The sequence below is a fragment of the Pleurodeles waltl genome, chromosome 6 (assembly GCF_031143425.1).
Source record: "Pleurodeles waltl isolate 20211129_DDA chromosome 6, aPleWal1.hap1.20221129, whole genome shotgun sequence".
Lineage (NCBI taxonomy): Eukaryota > Metazoa > Chordata > Amphibia > Caudata > Salamandridae > Pleurodeles > Pleurodeles waltl.
The window spans coordinates 67,441,108-67,457,175 of record NC_090445.1 but is presented as its reverse complement, the minus strand read 5'-3'; the positions used below and the strand labels follow the sequence as shown (position 1 = coordinate 67,457,175).

General features: G+C 45.5%; 1 protein-coding gene across 3 annotated transcripts in view; it reads right to left on the bottom strand.

The window, feature by feature from the left end:
- Nucleotides 1–16,068, bottom strand: part of LOC138299205 (butyrophilin subfamily 1 member A1-like) — a 745,683-nt gene that overhangs the window by 656,753 nt on the left and 72,862 nt on the right. The window lies entirely within an intron of this gene.

The following is a 16,068-nucleotide window of genomic DNA, read 5'->3' as shown; positions in this document are numbered from 1 at the left end:
TGGCCAAGATTCTGAGGGGCATATTTATACTTTTTGGTGGAAACTAGCACTAGCGCAGTTTTGCATCAAAACATTTTGCACCATTCTTGGGCATCAGCCGGGCACCATATTTATGGGATGATGCAAGCCGGCACAAAGGGTAGGCCAGCGTAAAAAAAATTACGTTAGCCGGGTGGGGGTGGCAGTATGACGTTAGGCAGGTTAGAGCAAAAAAAATGACGCTAACCAGGCCAGCGTCATTTTCTGACGTAAAACCATCCATACCACATGACTCCTGTCTTAGAAAAGACAGGAATCATGTCCACCACCCCAATGGCCAGCACGGGGGACAAGAGTCCCCTGGGCATGGCCATTGCACCCAGTGCCATGAAGGGAGCCCCATTGTAGGGCCCCCAATGGCACTAAAAAAAAAAAAAAATACTTACCTGTACTTACCTGGGATGGGGTTCCCCCATCCTCCACTGTCCCTATGGTGTGGGTGGGGATGTCCCTGGGGCCTTGGGAGGGCACCTGTGGGCTTATTCCATGGTGTTCCACCATGGAAATAGGCCCACAGGTCCCCTAACGCCTGCCTGACCCAGGCGTTAAATAATGGTGCAAAGTCAGCTTTGCGCTTTTATTTGATCCCTCCTCCCCCTTTGGGTAATTTTAGCACGGGGGGATAAGGCGCTATGGGGGGAAATGACTCAATGGCGCTAAGGCCATTGAGTCATTTTTTTGCACGGAACGCCTACCTTGCATCTCATTGATGCAAGGTAGGTTCCCACGTCTAAAAAATGACTTTAACTCCATAACTTTGGCGCTAGACGGGTCTAATGCCAAAGTATAAATATGGAGTTAGTTTTGCGCCGAATTTGCGTAAAAATAACTTATGCACATTCGGTGCAAAACAAGTATAAATATGCCCCTCAATAACCTCTACAGGACAAAGGCGCTCCAAAGTCTGTTATAAAAAAGAAATTACTGAGCATGGAAAAGAACGTCATATGCCCAAAACCACACAGTTTAATAGAGTGGAGAAGCAAAGACCAGAAATCAACATATCTGCTCGTTTCACTCAGCGGAACCACCAGCTCACATTTTTTTCATACGTGGTCACTTCAGCCCACTTTAAATAAAAAGTGGCAGGCCAGTGAAAAAAAATCATAACTGGACTTTTCTTGTCACATAAATTGGTCAACCCTGCCTCATAATTTCATCTTTTCCTTCCATATAATTCCAGTGGCCCTGCATATAATTAAAGCACTTCCATTTCCCTTCTTCCTGTATCTGCAGCAAACAATGAAACTGTTGCCATTTAGCATCCTAATTTAAATCTGCCAAGCTAATTCCAATAGAATACCACATTCACCTCCCTACCATCAGAGTTGCCGGCTGGCTAAAACAATTCCCCCAAAAATACACAAGACAGCCACGAGAGAAATAAACTAGAAGGGTCACCTCAACATATCAAGAGTGTTCAGTCATAGTGTAATAAGGATCTTAAATTGGCCTGAATTATGGTCATAATTGTAATATGGAGAAATTATTAAAACATATACACTTATCATATAAACCTTTATCAGAAATAAACTTTTGGCATTAGACTCTAATGCTCAGAACAGCCCCAGGAGAGCACCATAGCAAAAATATCATTTGAAAGAAACATGGTCATGTAACCATTCTGTTAGCCACTAGAGGAAATAACCCCATGAAAAAACACAGAAGAAAGTAATGCACTGTATCCATATACTTAGCCCCTACAGGGCTAGCAAGCTTACTGCAATGATATTACAAAGAAGGCCTTTAAAACAAAACTTCTTCCAGCTGTAAAACAAAGGTTTTAGCCAAGTTTAAAAGATACTGAATGGTGTGAGTTTTTTTTTTTTTTTTTGCGGGGTCCCCACTAACCTAGTGTGTGGACCCAGAGATGATGTAGACAGAAAGTGGGTTTTGAAGGTGGACCCCGTAGTATGTTGACTACAATGCACAGAACAGCCCCTAGAGAACACCACAATAAAAATAGGATTTGGAAAAAACATGGTCATATAACCATAAAATCAGCCCTGAGACCACATAACTACATAAAAAAAATACAGAAAATAATGGAGTGTAACTATATATTCAGCCCCTAGAGAACATAGGGGCATATTTATACTCTGTTTGCACCAAATTAGCGTCATTTTTTTTTACTCTAATTCAGTGCAAAACTAACTCCATATTTATACTTTGGTGCTAGACCCGTCTAGCGCCAAATTTATGGAGTTAAAGTCATTTTTTGGAAGTGGACACCTACCTTGCCTTAATGAGATGCAAGGTAGGCGTTCCAGTGCAAAAGATATGTTGATATGACTGTAATGCTTAGAACAGCCCCTAGAGGACGCCACACTGAAAATAGCATTTGTAAGAAACATGGTCATGTAATTAAGTAGTTAGTCCCTAGAGGGCAGAACCACACAAAAAGAACACAGCAATAAATAATGCAGTATAACTTTATATTCAGTTCTTAGAAAGCATAGAACATTACATATACACAGAGTAATAGTTCTAAACAATTATATTACAAACAAGGTCTTTAAACCACAAGCTATTCTTAACCTACAAAACTTCCAACCATGAGAGAACTTAAACAGATACTGAATGATGGGAGGGGTTATTATTTTCGGGTTCCCACTAACATAATATGGGGACCCAAAGATGATGTAGACAGAAAGAGCACATTGTCATGAATGTTTTGGTGGTGGTCTCATTGTCCTAGCACCATAACAGGCTGAGTTATGAGCAAAAATGATTTGTAAAAGTAAAGCCTTGCAAAGCATTATGGGTCGAGTTTTCCCGAGTGCAGTGAATACTGTAGTATTGGTTCTCCTGCTGTGCCTGGAGAGCCGCTTTCCCTTTGAGGACTTCTGTTATACCTAAAGCATTCACCAATTTCAAGTGTTTTAAGGGGACAGCCACAAGAAATTACTCTGACTGCGTAACTGTGAACAGTGTGACCAGCGTTCCAATACCGATGATTGAGCCCACGCTGTTGTGCCCGTTCGCACAGGTAGAGCCATGGGCACCATTCAGCAGAAAGGGGAGAGACAAGTATATCAACAATCGTGCAATAATCCATGTAACGGGAGTAGTCTACAAGGTCTGACAAAAACAGCCTGAATGCGGGACAAACGTAAAGCATTTACCACTGAAATCAAGTGATTTTTGAAAGGCAAGCCCATGAGTGAGTGAAAGTGATAGGTGTGACTTGGCCGTGGTTAAAAGCCCCAAATACAACAGGTCAAAGCGCTTGAGCGATCACCCTAAAAATTCTGTTTTGGACTTTTGTACATGTAAAATGACATATCTCCAAATGCCACTGACTCCAGGTACTATTCCCCTCAATGACTGGTGCCCTTCAGAGGGGGATCTTTGCACATGAATCTTAGCGGGTTCATAAAAGTGATATTGCGCCAGAGGAGCGCATAGCATATGTAATCTGCAAACTGTGTGCACCTTGACTGATTTCAGAGGGACCTTGAATTAGTAGGCAGGGGAAGAGTTGGGGTGGAGATGGAGTGCTGACGTAGAATCTGCTGCTCAGAGATACGTGTTTTTCTGTACTCAGTGGCAAATGCACACACACGTCTGACTAATAATCATACTGCAATGGCACATGCTACAATACTTTCAATAGTTCATATCATAACACGTCTGACTAATGCCTGGAGTTACTGCATGGCTGATTCGTGTCAAAATGTTGAACTTTTCCTTATTCTCTCTCGTTTTCATGAAATATTTTATTTTAGCCAGCAGAAATAACTGCATTTTCCCATGGATGTGTTCAGTCCATGGACAGGGAATCTGGCAGAAACCATTTGTAACCTTTCCCAGATGGGCGACCTGGTCCCCCCGGCCTCTTGCCACAGCTCGACCACCAATAACAATAACACTTTCAGACCTTGGGGTGGAGTACAAGTAGCCACAGTTTATTATCAGTTGTGCACAATTCACATTATCGGTCATAAATCATTAGGACAATAATCAATAATAAGCACACAATCAAGAAATGGCATCCGTCATTAATCATTTTGTTTATTCACAAATCTTTGATCCCCGGTATAAGCTACTGGGTCTTCACCATAAATCATTTTTCACAGCACTCTCTGGCTCAGTTCCAGTCTGTGCCATATAAGCGAAGACCCCCTGTGTTTACACTTGCATTGCGGCTAGGCTTCCCTAGGTGAGGGTGGGTGGGACAACGTTTACAGTCAGCAGATGACCGTTACCCCCGCTGGCCTCCACTCTTGGCCTAAGCAGGAGGACACGCCTTTTCCTCTGCCTTGGTCAGTTCAAACTAAACTGATCAATGCCATGAGTGGACTTTCTCAGGCTTGGGCTGTGGCTGTGCACCAGCCTGAGTGCTCTGGCGCCCTTCGGGACATGTTACTGGTAAACTGGAATGGCCACTCTCCACCTGTTCAATCCAGAAGGGGCTCCTACAGGTTCTTAAGTGAACACTTCATTGGGAACAAGAAAAAATATAAAAAGCGCTATGGAGAGAACAGCAGGCAGGGAGAGTGGGGTGTGGGACGGAGAAACAGTACCTCAATCACGTATGGAGCAGAAGAGGGGCACTGATTACGATTAATTAATCTGTGCGTGGCCCCTGCTGCACTGAAACAATTGGAAGTGACATTTGGCCAGCACTGGCCAATTAAGCAGGCTGCAAAGAAGAGGGACAGTGAAGCCAACAGATGGTAAGCAACAGACAGGCTCCAAGTCTTTTTTGTAAACAATAGTGTCTTGCAAGTGAGACGCATGCACTAGTGCTCCACCCATGGTGTGGAGGATAAACTTGGCGGTGAGGGACAGTAAAAAATAAAAAAGCCATCTGACCATCCACTCTTAATAGGGAAGATGGCTAACTTCCGATGTCACCCACGCCGTACATTTTATTCCATCAGCATAAAATATGCGGTCCTCACAACTCAAAATCAGGTGGGCCGATGTTGAGTTATGGTGAACAGGATACTCGTCGCTGTTGCAACAGAGTACCTGTCAGCCACAGATGCTCACCTCATGCAAATCAGGACCGACCCTCCTCCTCACAGGAACAAACCTTGGTCACCTCACACGTTCACCCTGTGGTCAACTATTTGTTTAGTTGAGAAATGTGAGATTCATGCTCCGCCATCCCAAATCTCACTATGCCACACCCGGGAAATCTGGCTGCTATTCACCCCATCACAAAGATTTTGACAATTACATTCCCTAGCCCAAAGAGCCTCCCATGAGTGCAGCCATCTAAGACTCTGGTGCCCCTTTGACATTTTAATTAATTTTCTAGGTAATGGGAAAGCAACCCTAAGCTTTAACCTAAATGTCATCTCAGATTCTGCAGTATATATTTAACATTACTTACAAGCCTCACCGATGAGCGGGGTGTAGAGATCAATCCAACACAGATACCAAAGCCTAAGACCTCTGGTTACAAGTAAGTACATTTTTCAACTCCACCACTGACCTTATATAAATGAATATGCCTAGAATCAGTATATCAAGCTGCACGTGAAAAAGGAATATAGGTACTAAGCTCTAAACAGGCTCTGCAGCACACTCTATTTGACTCTTGCTTCTTTTCCAATGTGCATGCAGAATGAGTATTATTTAGAGAAAGAATGAAGACTGATACACAATACTGTTTTCATGTCTTCAGGACATCTGTAAGACACGTAAGTAAATGAAGTGCAAACATTGTACATAAAAGTATACCCAGGTGGATAACAATGTGACACACAACAACGTAAACCAAATATCACTGACATGATAATAGCACAGTCCATGAGAGGATAACCCGTGAATACCACAGCCTTATATGATCAAATGACTTTTCAAGACATCTGATCAAATAAGGCTGTAGTATTTATGGGTTATCCTCTCATGGACTGTGCTATTATCATGCCAGTGATTTTTCTGTTGATGTTGTTGTGAGACACATTGTTATCCACCTGGGTGTACTTTTATGTACAATGTTTGCCCTTCATTTACTTATCAAAATTATGTAATTAATTCATTCATTTTGTGTAAATGGTTGGTCTGTCAATACCCACATGCTCATGGGTTTGTGAGTGGACACAAAGTTACCAGAGTACCACCTTACCTAAAAAGTACACAACCTGTTCAATCTGGAAGATTCACTTCCAAGTAATAGTACCAGCACTGGAATGTTATTTTATGTAGTAAAAACATTCAAAAATGTAGCTGTTTTTTGTAGAAAATTTGAATTTACTTTAATAAATCATGCAACTTGAAAGGAACTATTACCGCCCACAGCATGCAAGGCTTTCTGAGCTTGTGCTATCTGTTTTTTGAAAGGCCATATCAAAGACACTGGTTGTTTGCAGTTAAATACAGCAGCTGTGGCGGATATACAACTAGAGATATGGGAAAAGTGATCACGGATTTCACCCCTTTATCCTATGGAAGGTAGGAGAGGTGGTTGGACAACAACACGTTAGACTCACTGTACAGCAAGAGATGGTGTTGCAGGAAGTGCATGTGAAGCTTTCCTTGAGTAGCCCCAAGAATTCATGATGATGTTGGCAATCTCAGAAGCCTCTGGACACTCACGCTACTGTTGATTCATTTTCTGACAGTACAAGCCTGGTCTATCAAAATTCTAAACACTCAAGGTCCTTTACTCCCCTGGGTAAAATTCAGGATGCTGTCACTGATGGAACAAGGGAGGATTTTGTGTTTTCTGGATTTTGGTTAATTTACAGCTAACACAACATGCAATGGGCATCTGAGATAAAAATGTTCAGGATGAACTTTGCATTCTCTCTAGGCAAAGTTCTCATTCAGGTTGGGGAAGTAGCTGTAGGAAGGTGGCCCAGCAGATCATGATAAATTCTCAAGATGCTTCAGGAAGGCTTAAAGGCAACATCTTCTACTGATAGTGTTGGTTTCACATCCATGTATCCCAGGTAGATCCGGAGAATGGGAAAAAGTAAGGTAACAGCCTACAGTCAACTAAACACAACTAGTTGTTTCTCCAGACAATTTCTGAGGATTATATGAGCTGTACTGCTATGAAGAAGCATGTCCAGGATTCATGGGTGTTATAGGGATACTAAATGATGCTAAATGTTGCAACAGTTGGGTGGTCACTGGATGGCTGAGTGAGTTGCAGTACCTAATCTCCTACACCATGAGAGCATCTAAATATAAAGATAATCTGAGTCAAATGGTGATAACGGAGGTAAATCCGTTACTCCACTGGAGATGAATCACTTCCTGTTGTTAATGATAATGTTGGAGCCCTAGAAACAACATTAGAACTGCTGTTGTCATCTTAATTCTGAAACAGCAATTACTGCACCTCACACAACTTCCAAATCTTGCCTGATTTCTTACCTGCCACTTCTACCTTTCAATTCAAGTCTTTAAAAAAATCTTAACCTTAGGCGGATTCCCACCACCCGAGACAGTCAAAGAATATTTACTTCTGACATTGACAAATTAACCTCAGAATGACCACTGATGCAGAGAGGTTTCAGACATCATCATGCAAGATCTCTCCCTAAACTAAGACACTTACTTTAACATTTAAATTAGTCCCCAGGCCAAACTAATTGCAAACACTGCTAACTTAAAGGCTGACGTCTCCCTAAAATTTAGTTTTGATGCAATTTCCATGCAATTGCAAGAGAAATGAGTTGAAACACCAGAAATGCCGAGATCTTTCTCTTTGTACTCGCATGGTCCTGCCAGATTTTCTGGCAGCATGCCTAATGCAGTACTAATCCAATTAAATATAGGGTAGGGCAGTTGCTGGGCAAGGACCTAGCACTGTCTGCGTAAGTGGAACTAGGGGTGAGAACCTGCCATTTTCAATTAAATATCCTTCATCGGAGCAGAGCCTTCTCCCATATTGGCTCCATTGACTTGCTGGGTGGTCCTTTATTACTGACAGCAAGGCAGGGGTATTTTTCATTCCATCAAGTCCTATGTCAGCCACAGCAACAACAGCTACATAATGCTGCTAACAGCGGATAACCAGATGTTGATGGTATAACCACATACCTCTGGTGCGAGTGCAACTACAGAGATTATCCGTTGTATGGTGTTTCAAACTTAATGCATTTTTCATAGAGCATTCACTTATGGGCTAGAGATCTGCACTTTTATTGCTACAAACCAGCATATAACTTCTTCCCTTAGTACATCACTCTGCTTAAAAAGCTCTTTGCATATGGTTAGCAAAGGAGGAAGAACTTTCAGTATCCAAGGTTCTTGACTTTATAACTTCCTGCGTCTGTGGCTCAATCTGCAAATAAGTCCACAACTTTTCATAGCAGCAAAGGACTTGGCTAGTTTCTGTCACACTTCTACTGTCTTGGCCTGTTGTTTTAAGGCAATTCTCAGTGCCAAGAAGCCTTTGGGTACTCAGCAAGAAATACCTCCTCTTGGATTGGGAAGTGGAGGACGAGTGGGCATCTGCATCGTCCAATAGCCAAAGCCTAGAAACATTAGAAGGCTTTTGCTTGCTAGAAAAGGGACTGTGGACAGTCCAGTATCGCTTAGATAGCACTCAGAAATTCCACCATTGGCTGGGACCATTGTATACTACTGTAAAATGTCAGAAGGTGAGGGGATTTTATCATCAAACAGGCATTTTCCTAGGTCTTTGGTTTACAGTCTGAAGACTTCCACTATGCTTCCCTTTGCAAGGAGAGACTGCTGTTCCAGGTGCTGGCAAACACATTTATAAAGTCATGATATATTAGAAGCCTCTGCTTAGTTACCTCTTCATCCAAAATAAGCAAACATCTATGCGCTTTCTAATTTTAATAATGGAGTAATGGTGGTATACCATTTGAACTTGTGCTACAGGTGTAACTCATTGTTCTCCATGTTTGCACTGGCGGACTTGGGCAGGGGCCTCTGGGCTGATATAGTTGTTGTTTTTTAATTCAAGACATTTGCCTTCTAGTCCATGGAGAAATATACTTTAGCTTTGGACAGTTGCTAAGACCAAAACACATTGCGCAGAGGGACGCAATTTTGGTTATAAGTTCTGGTTTTAAGGAATGGATCAGGGCCGTAGCCAATGCCTAGATGTCACATATTTTCAAGCCTCTTGACAGTGCCTTACTTGACAAAAATCCTCACCCATACAGAGGTGTCATGCTTTATCATAGGGCACCTCCCCATGCTTGCATTTGGGAAAATGCCAGCTTGGGCTACAACCCTCCTTAGAGGGGATCTTGTGATAGGATGCAACACAGGTGGCATAACTCTATGATAGTGGTGTAGGTGAGATATATCATTGGGAAGGAGGGAAGGTAAGTGGTGAAGGAAATGTAATTAAAATTGCCTCTTAGTGGACTAAAGCTTTCTTGTTGTCCCCAGTGGGACAACACCCTGGATTTAACTCACCAAGAGAGAGTGGTCGACAAGTATCTGCCTTAGACAAACACTCTCATAGAGGTGAAGCAGCATCCATTAGGACCATTCCCTCTCAGCTTATCTAAATATGCAGTGAGAAGAATAAGAAGATAAGATATGTAACACCAAATATATTTTCTGTTCAAACTCTATAAGCATGTACCTGGCATGAAAAGGTATATATTAATTATATGTATAACACATTTACAACAATACTGATCAAACAGTGCACCACATTTGTATGTGGTGAATCAGCAATGCACTCAAAACGTTAAGGTCTGGAGGTTCAAAGAACTTCACAGCCCCTGAAGGGTAGCAAGGTCCTCTTGAATGAGGATGAAGGGATACATCCTCTCTATGTAAATACTACTGACCAAAGAGTATCCCTTCTAGAATTCTGGTTCCTACACAAGGAAGAAGAGGGGGGATTATGTTAAATGCCACCTCCTATGCACCACTCCCACTGTAGTGGGGAAGGGAAAGAAACCCTGTCTCATATTGATACGTAATAAAATGTTCCCATTTGGATTCCTGGCCACCACCACTTGGGATATACATTCAGAGACTTCAAACCTTTAGAACACTCCCTATTGGCCATTCCATAAAGTTCCTTTTTTAATGTACCTTACTTAGGTTTGGAATTAAATTTAATTTAAGTAATATTCAATGCACAATATATTTCAGCGATCCTAACAAATCATTTAACACCAAGTAGGTTTTAACAACTGAGAATGACCTTTTAGATGGAACTGCCATAACAACATCTTCATGCCCTATAATCTGGGTAGGAGGGTTAGAGTCCAATTTCATCATCAACTCTCTTTAGTGAGGCCTACCCAATAGGTAAGAACCTTACATGTCTGCAAAAACCTTGGATTGGATGTTTTTGCCCTTGTTTTCCAGACTAGGTATGAAGTACACTAAAACAACAATGGATTTGTTGTCATATCTATAAAGACAAATGTCAGCCAGTCAAATTAAATTTGGCATCACCAGGCAATTTATACCTAGCTCACACATCTGTTAATATGCATGTTCGCATTCCCTATATGTATGAATTAACATTGGCCTTCTTTGTTTGATTTTTCAACTTCACATTTATAGAACCAAGTCTTTAGGAATATTCTCACACTTTACAACTTCAATTTGAGTGTCAGCTATACATTGTAGATGTCATGACTCAGCCCTGTGCCTTATGCCTGGGATATTACTCGCTGCCCTCATGTCATTCCCTCCACTGTGCTGCCTTTCCATCTCAAAAGCTCCATGATTCCCCTCTCCTGTTAGGCCTGAACCATTGACCCTTCTGTGTGTTTTGTTATACAAGTTTCATCTAGTTTCCACCTGCAGATATTACGTGTCCTTTATAATAGTCATGTTTCCACCATGAACTATTAGGTTGTACCATCATGCACTTGAGTTCCATTGTACTTGCTGTTGTCAATTACCATTTGCACCTGCTGCCTGTTAAGCCATGCCTGTTTGTATGTAACCTGTGACTTTTCCCAGGCTCCCAGGAAGTCTCCATGTAAGATACATACATGCACTTCTAGAACCCTCTTGGTTTCCTTTATAAATAGCCCCTCAGAACTTGCACCAGGGCTTGGTCGTGTACCTAAATCCGGATCAGCATAAATCTCCTTTAAGTCCTGTGCAAGAAGCTTCCCTGCTCTCATCTCCAGAGTCACCTGGAACCACTGTGCTCCTGCCCAGCACAAGCTTCATCCCTGCATTCATCTACTGAGTCACCCGGACCTCCCTCGCTTTGTTCCTGCACAACCTTGTTTCTTCACCATCTGCCAAGTCTTCCGGAAACCACAGGATGTTCCAGTCTTACAGGTACTTTCTGATGACTCAGAGATCCTGAATCCGAGACCACTCTGTGTCTCTCCTCTGTGAGATATGATTCCACCACTTTAACTCTTAGCAAAGACCTGCCTGCAAACTCCTGTAAAGTAATTTCCAGGTTAAGTACTTGTCTCCAGGTTAGTGCATACTAATCTTAAGTAGTCATTGCAGGCCTGTCTGTATCTCCTTGAGTCTGCATCTGCACTCTTTCTCCAAGTCTTGGTTTTCTGAACTGTGTTGCTCATGGACTAGGGACTGTTTCCGGAATCAACCTGTACCTCCAATTTAAAATGTGCGTTATTCTGTTTTGTGGTATATCTTGGGAGTGCCTGTGACTTCTGTGTATCAAGAGGAACCATGTTTTCTAGATTGCCTTGGGAGCGTCTCCTAACACCAATCCATGTTCATAAAACAATCTTGGAAAATTCAGTTATTCCAACCTTCTGTCACAAAGTAACCTTGTTTCTTATGTTGCTGTGTTTTCAAATGTAAGACAATGTACAGAGTGTAAACCTGGGAGGGTTGATAACTCTAACCTTGCAACAAGAATTATTCTGTTTCATGTGAATGCACATAATCAAGTTCTGATCTATATGCAGAGCACAACCTTAGGAAAGTCTTGTTCCTGAGTTCATGTAGTTCTGAATGTAATCCAATTCTGAGAATAACCTGATCTCAAACATAACAGAGTCATTTAACTTCCAACTATCTGAGTGTTGATTTCGGAGTGCCAGTTACTCTGATCTGAGTTTTCTCTGGGGTGACTTAACTCCACCTAGTACTTCTAGTTCTTCTTCGAGAGGTCCAGAAGATTCCTCTAGTTATATGTTTCATATGCTTCTATGTTATGATTATTTTAGAAACTTGTAAGTGTGGAATATCAATAGTATCATATTGTAAAGCATCTAGTGAATATATGCACTGATGGTAATTGCTTCTTCTTGTTGTGTTACGTGCATTGTGCTTTCACAATATCCAGAAGTGCTGACTCACAAAACCCATCTTTGAATTCACCCAAAAGTTGAGAAGTGACAATCCTATTTGCAAAGTAGGTTAATCGCAGAGCAGAACCAGTACCTCAAGTTCTTGCTTGTTAGTTTGTGCTTTCCCTACTTCCTCCATAAGAAGTTGTTGGTTACTAAGGGTACTATCCCTGGACCTGACCTCTTATAGATATGGGAGTGGGGGCCTAGAATCGGCTCCAGATTCGTCCCCATGGTTAGAACCAGGTGAGTGTGCAAGATTAGACTTCTTATGCTCACTTTCACATTACCTTTACACATGGGGGCATAATGGGGGTCATTCCAACCCTGGCGGTCGGTGTTAAACCTGCGGCTAAACCACCAACAGGCTGGCGGTAAAAAAAATGGAATTCCGACCCTGGCGGAAACCGCCAACAGAGACCGCCACATCAACACACCGCCCGCCACGGCGGGATAAACAAACAGCGCGGCGGTCACCGCCAACAGACAGGCAGGAGTCAATGTACCGCCCACCCTATCACAACACACCAATCTGCCACCTTTTCCGGGGCGGTAGCCCCGCCGATAAAAACACGGCGGAAACAGCCATTTCAAACGGAAAACGCTCACTTCCATACACCCCACGAGGAATCTGGACAGCATGGAACCCGAACTCCACATCCTCCCAGCGATTGTCTTCCTGCTCCTCTACCAGGAGCACGAACGCCGGCACAGAAGACAACAGTGAGTACTGCACCTACGACACAGGGGAGGCAGAAAATTATGGGGACACACATACGCGACACACCCACCCCCACCCACTACAACACACACATCAATGCATAGAAATACGTCACAGTCCCCCCCCCAAACCCCTCCGGAAGAAAGCAAAGACAAAAGGAAATGATTCTAAACATTGGAATATATTGTAATACTAGCTGAATTATATACATATATATCTACACATCAAAAACACTTATATACATATATGTACAAGTCCGAGCATTGTAGCAGGTATTGTCCGTGGACCACTGGGCCCAAATCACATGGGCAAAGCCCACACAGGATACCTGACTCCAACGGAGAGAACACTGCAGGGGCATCAGAGAGGAAAACTACAGGCACCTCAGGGGGAAGGGAAGGGGGGGCACCTCAGCCAGATGAGTGCACGACGCCAGATCCACGAGGGGCCTCCATGGCCACTGTTCAATCCTGGGGAGTGCAAAGCCACAGTCTCTCAAGTCTCTATAGTGGGTGGGTTGCCCACTGTTCCATCCTGGGGATTGCAAAGCCACAGTCTCTCAAGTCTCTACAGTGGGTGGGTGGCCACTGTTCCATCCTGGGGAGTGCAAAGCCACAGTCTCTCAAGTCTCTGCAGTGGGTGGGTTGCCCACTGGACCATCCTGGGGAGTGCAAAGCCACAGTCTCTCAAGTCTCTGCAGTGGGTGGGTTGCCCACTGGACCATCCTGGGGATTGCAAAGCCACAGTCTCTCAAGTCTCTACAGTGGGTGGGTGGCCACTGTTCCATCCTGGGAGTGCAAAGCCACAGTCTCTCAAGTCTCTGCAGTGGGTGCGTTGCCCACTGGACCATCCTGGGGAGTGCAAAGCCACAGTCTCTCAAGTCTCTGCAGTGGGTGGGTTGCCCACTGGACCATCCTGAGGAGTGCAAAGCCACAGTCTCTCAAGTCTCTACAGTGGGTGGGTGGCCACTGTTCCATTCTGGGGAGTGCAAAGCCACAGTCTCTCAAGTCTCTGCAGTGGGTGGGTTGCCCACTGGACCATCCTGGGGAGTGCAAAGCCACAGTCTCTCAAGTCTCTGCAGTGGGTGGGTTGCCCACTGGACCATCCTGGGGAGTGCAAAGCCACAGTCTCTCAAGTCTCTGCAGTGGGTGGGTTGCCCACTGGACCATCCTGGGGATTGCAAAGCCACAGTCTCTCAAGTCTCTACAGTGGGTGGGTGGCCACTGTTCCATCCTGGGAGTGCAAAGCCACAGTCTCTCAAGTCTCTGCAGTGGGTGGGTTGCCCACTGGACCATCCTGGGGAGTGCAAAGCCACAGTCTCTCAAGTCTCTGCAGTGGGTGGGTTGCCCACTGGACCATCCTGGGGAGTGCAAAGCCACAGTCTCTCAGGTCTCTACAGTGGGTGGGTGGTCACTGTTCCATCCTGGGGAGTGCAAAGCCACAGTCTCTCAAGTCTCTGCAGTGGGTGTGTTGCCCACTGGACCATCCTGGGGAGTGCAAAGCCACAGTCTCTCAAGTGGATGACAGTCTCCACTGGTCCTGGAGGGGGACTGGTGCCCAGAGTTCTTCGTGCAGCCCTGCCCGACACAGATGCAGGCCTGCCCCTGCCGCTAATGGGCCAGCGGTGCTTGAGACGCCGGTGCCCAGTTCAGCGGTGCTTGAGACGGCGGTGCCCAGTTCAGCGGTGCTTGAGATGAAGGGCCCAGTTCAGCGGTGCTTGAGACGGCGGTGCCCAGTTCAGCGGTGCTTGAGACAGCGGTGCCCAGTTCAGTGGTGCTTGAGATGAAGGGCCCAGTTCAGCGGTGCTTGAGACGGCAGTGCTCAGTTCAGCGGTGCTTGAGATGAAGGGCCCAGTTCAGCGGTGCTTGAGACGGCGGTGCCAAGTTCAGTGGTGCTTGAGACGGCGGTGCCCAGTTCAGCAGTGCTTGAGATGATGGGCCCAGTTCAGCGGTGCTTGAGACGGCGGTGCCCAGTTCATCGGTGCTTGAGATGAAGGGCCCAGTTCAGCGGTGCTTGAGATGAAGGGCCCAGTTCAGCGGTGCTTGAGACGGAGGTGCCCAGTTCAGCGGTGCTTGAGACGGCGGTGCCCAGTTCAGCGGTGCTTGAGACGACGGTGCCCAGTTCAGCGGTGCTTGAGATGAAGGGCCAAGTTCAGCGGTGCTTGAGACGGTGGTGCCCAGTTCAGCGGTGCTTGAGACGGCGGTGCCCAGTTCAGTGGTGCTTGAGACGGCGGTGCCCAGTTCAGCGCTGCTTGAGTGAAAGGGCCCAGTTCAACGGATCCGGCCATGGCGTGCAGGTCATTTGCCACCTGTCCTGTGGCTGGCAGGCCGTTCCTTCCCATCTGTCAGGTGGCTGGTGGGGCCTTCCTGGTCTGCAGTACCGGGCCTGTTGGTGTCCTCCAGCCCACCTGGGATGGGGCTGGCAGGGCCCTCCTGGCCAGCTGGGCTGATGGCGGTCTCCTCGGCGTGCTGCCCTTCCCAGCCTTCCCTGTTCGCCTGTGGCCCTTCCCCACCTTGGGCGGTGTGCCACCTGTCTCCACACTTCATGCCAGAGCCATGGTAGGGATTTTAGTTCCTGGGTTTTTCACCCTCTCGCGCCGGCCGCTGACTATCTTCGGGTGTTTTTCCGGGGGTGGGCTGCCCGTGCCTTGGCTCCGTACTGAACTGGCTGCCCTTGAGGGTGGGGGACTCCACAGTCCATGGCAGACTGTCATCACAGGGCCCGGTTTTGTGGTGGCTGAGGTGCTGACTGGAGTCCAATGAGATGGACGGGGTGGGGGAGTTGTAGGGAAGAGGTTAAGTTTGGACAGGAAAAGCTTTTTAGGAGCAGTGGGACGGGTAGGTGTAGTGGGTATGAGAGTGGAGGAAGAGGTTGTGGTTGTAGGAGTCTTAAGTCTGGTGTCTTTGGGTGCAGGTGCTTGGGCTGGAGGCTGTTGTGAGGTGGATGGCTGTTGGGTGGGTGGCTGCCTGCGTTTGTGTAGCTTGGAAGAGGGGGAGACAGACACACTGGGAGAGGACTGGGAGAGGACACAGGGGACGTGTGAATGGTAGTGGGCGTGGTGACTGCACGTGTGTGGGGGGTTCTGGTGTGTGTGCTGATGATGAA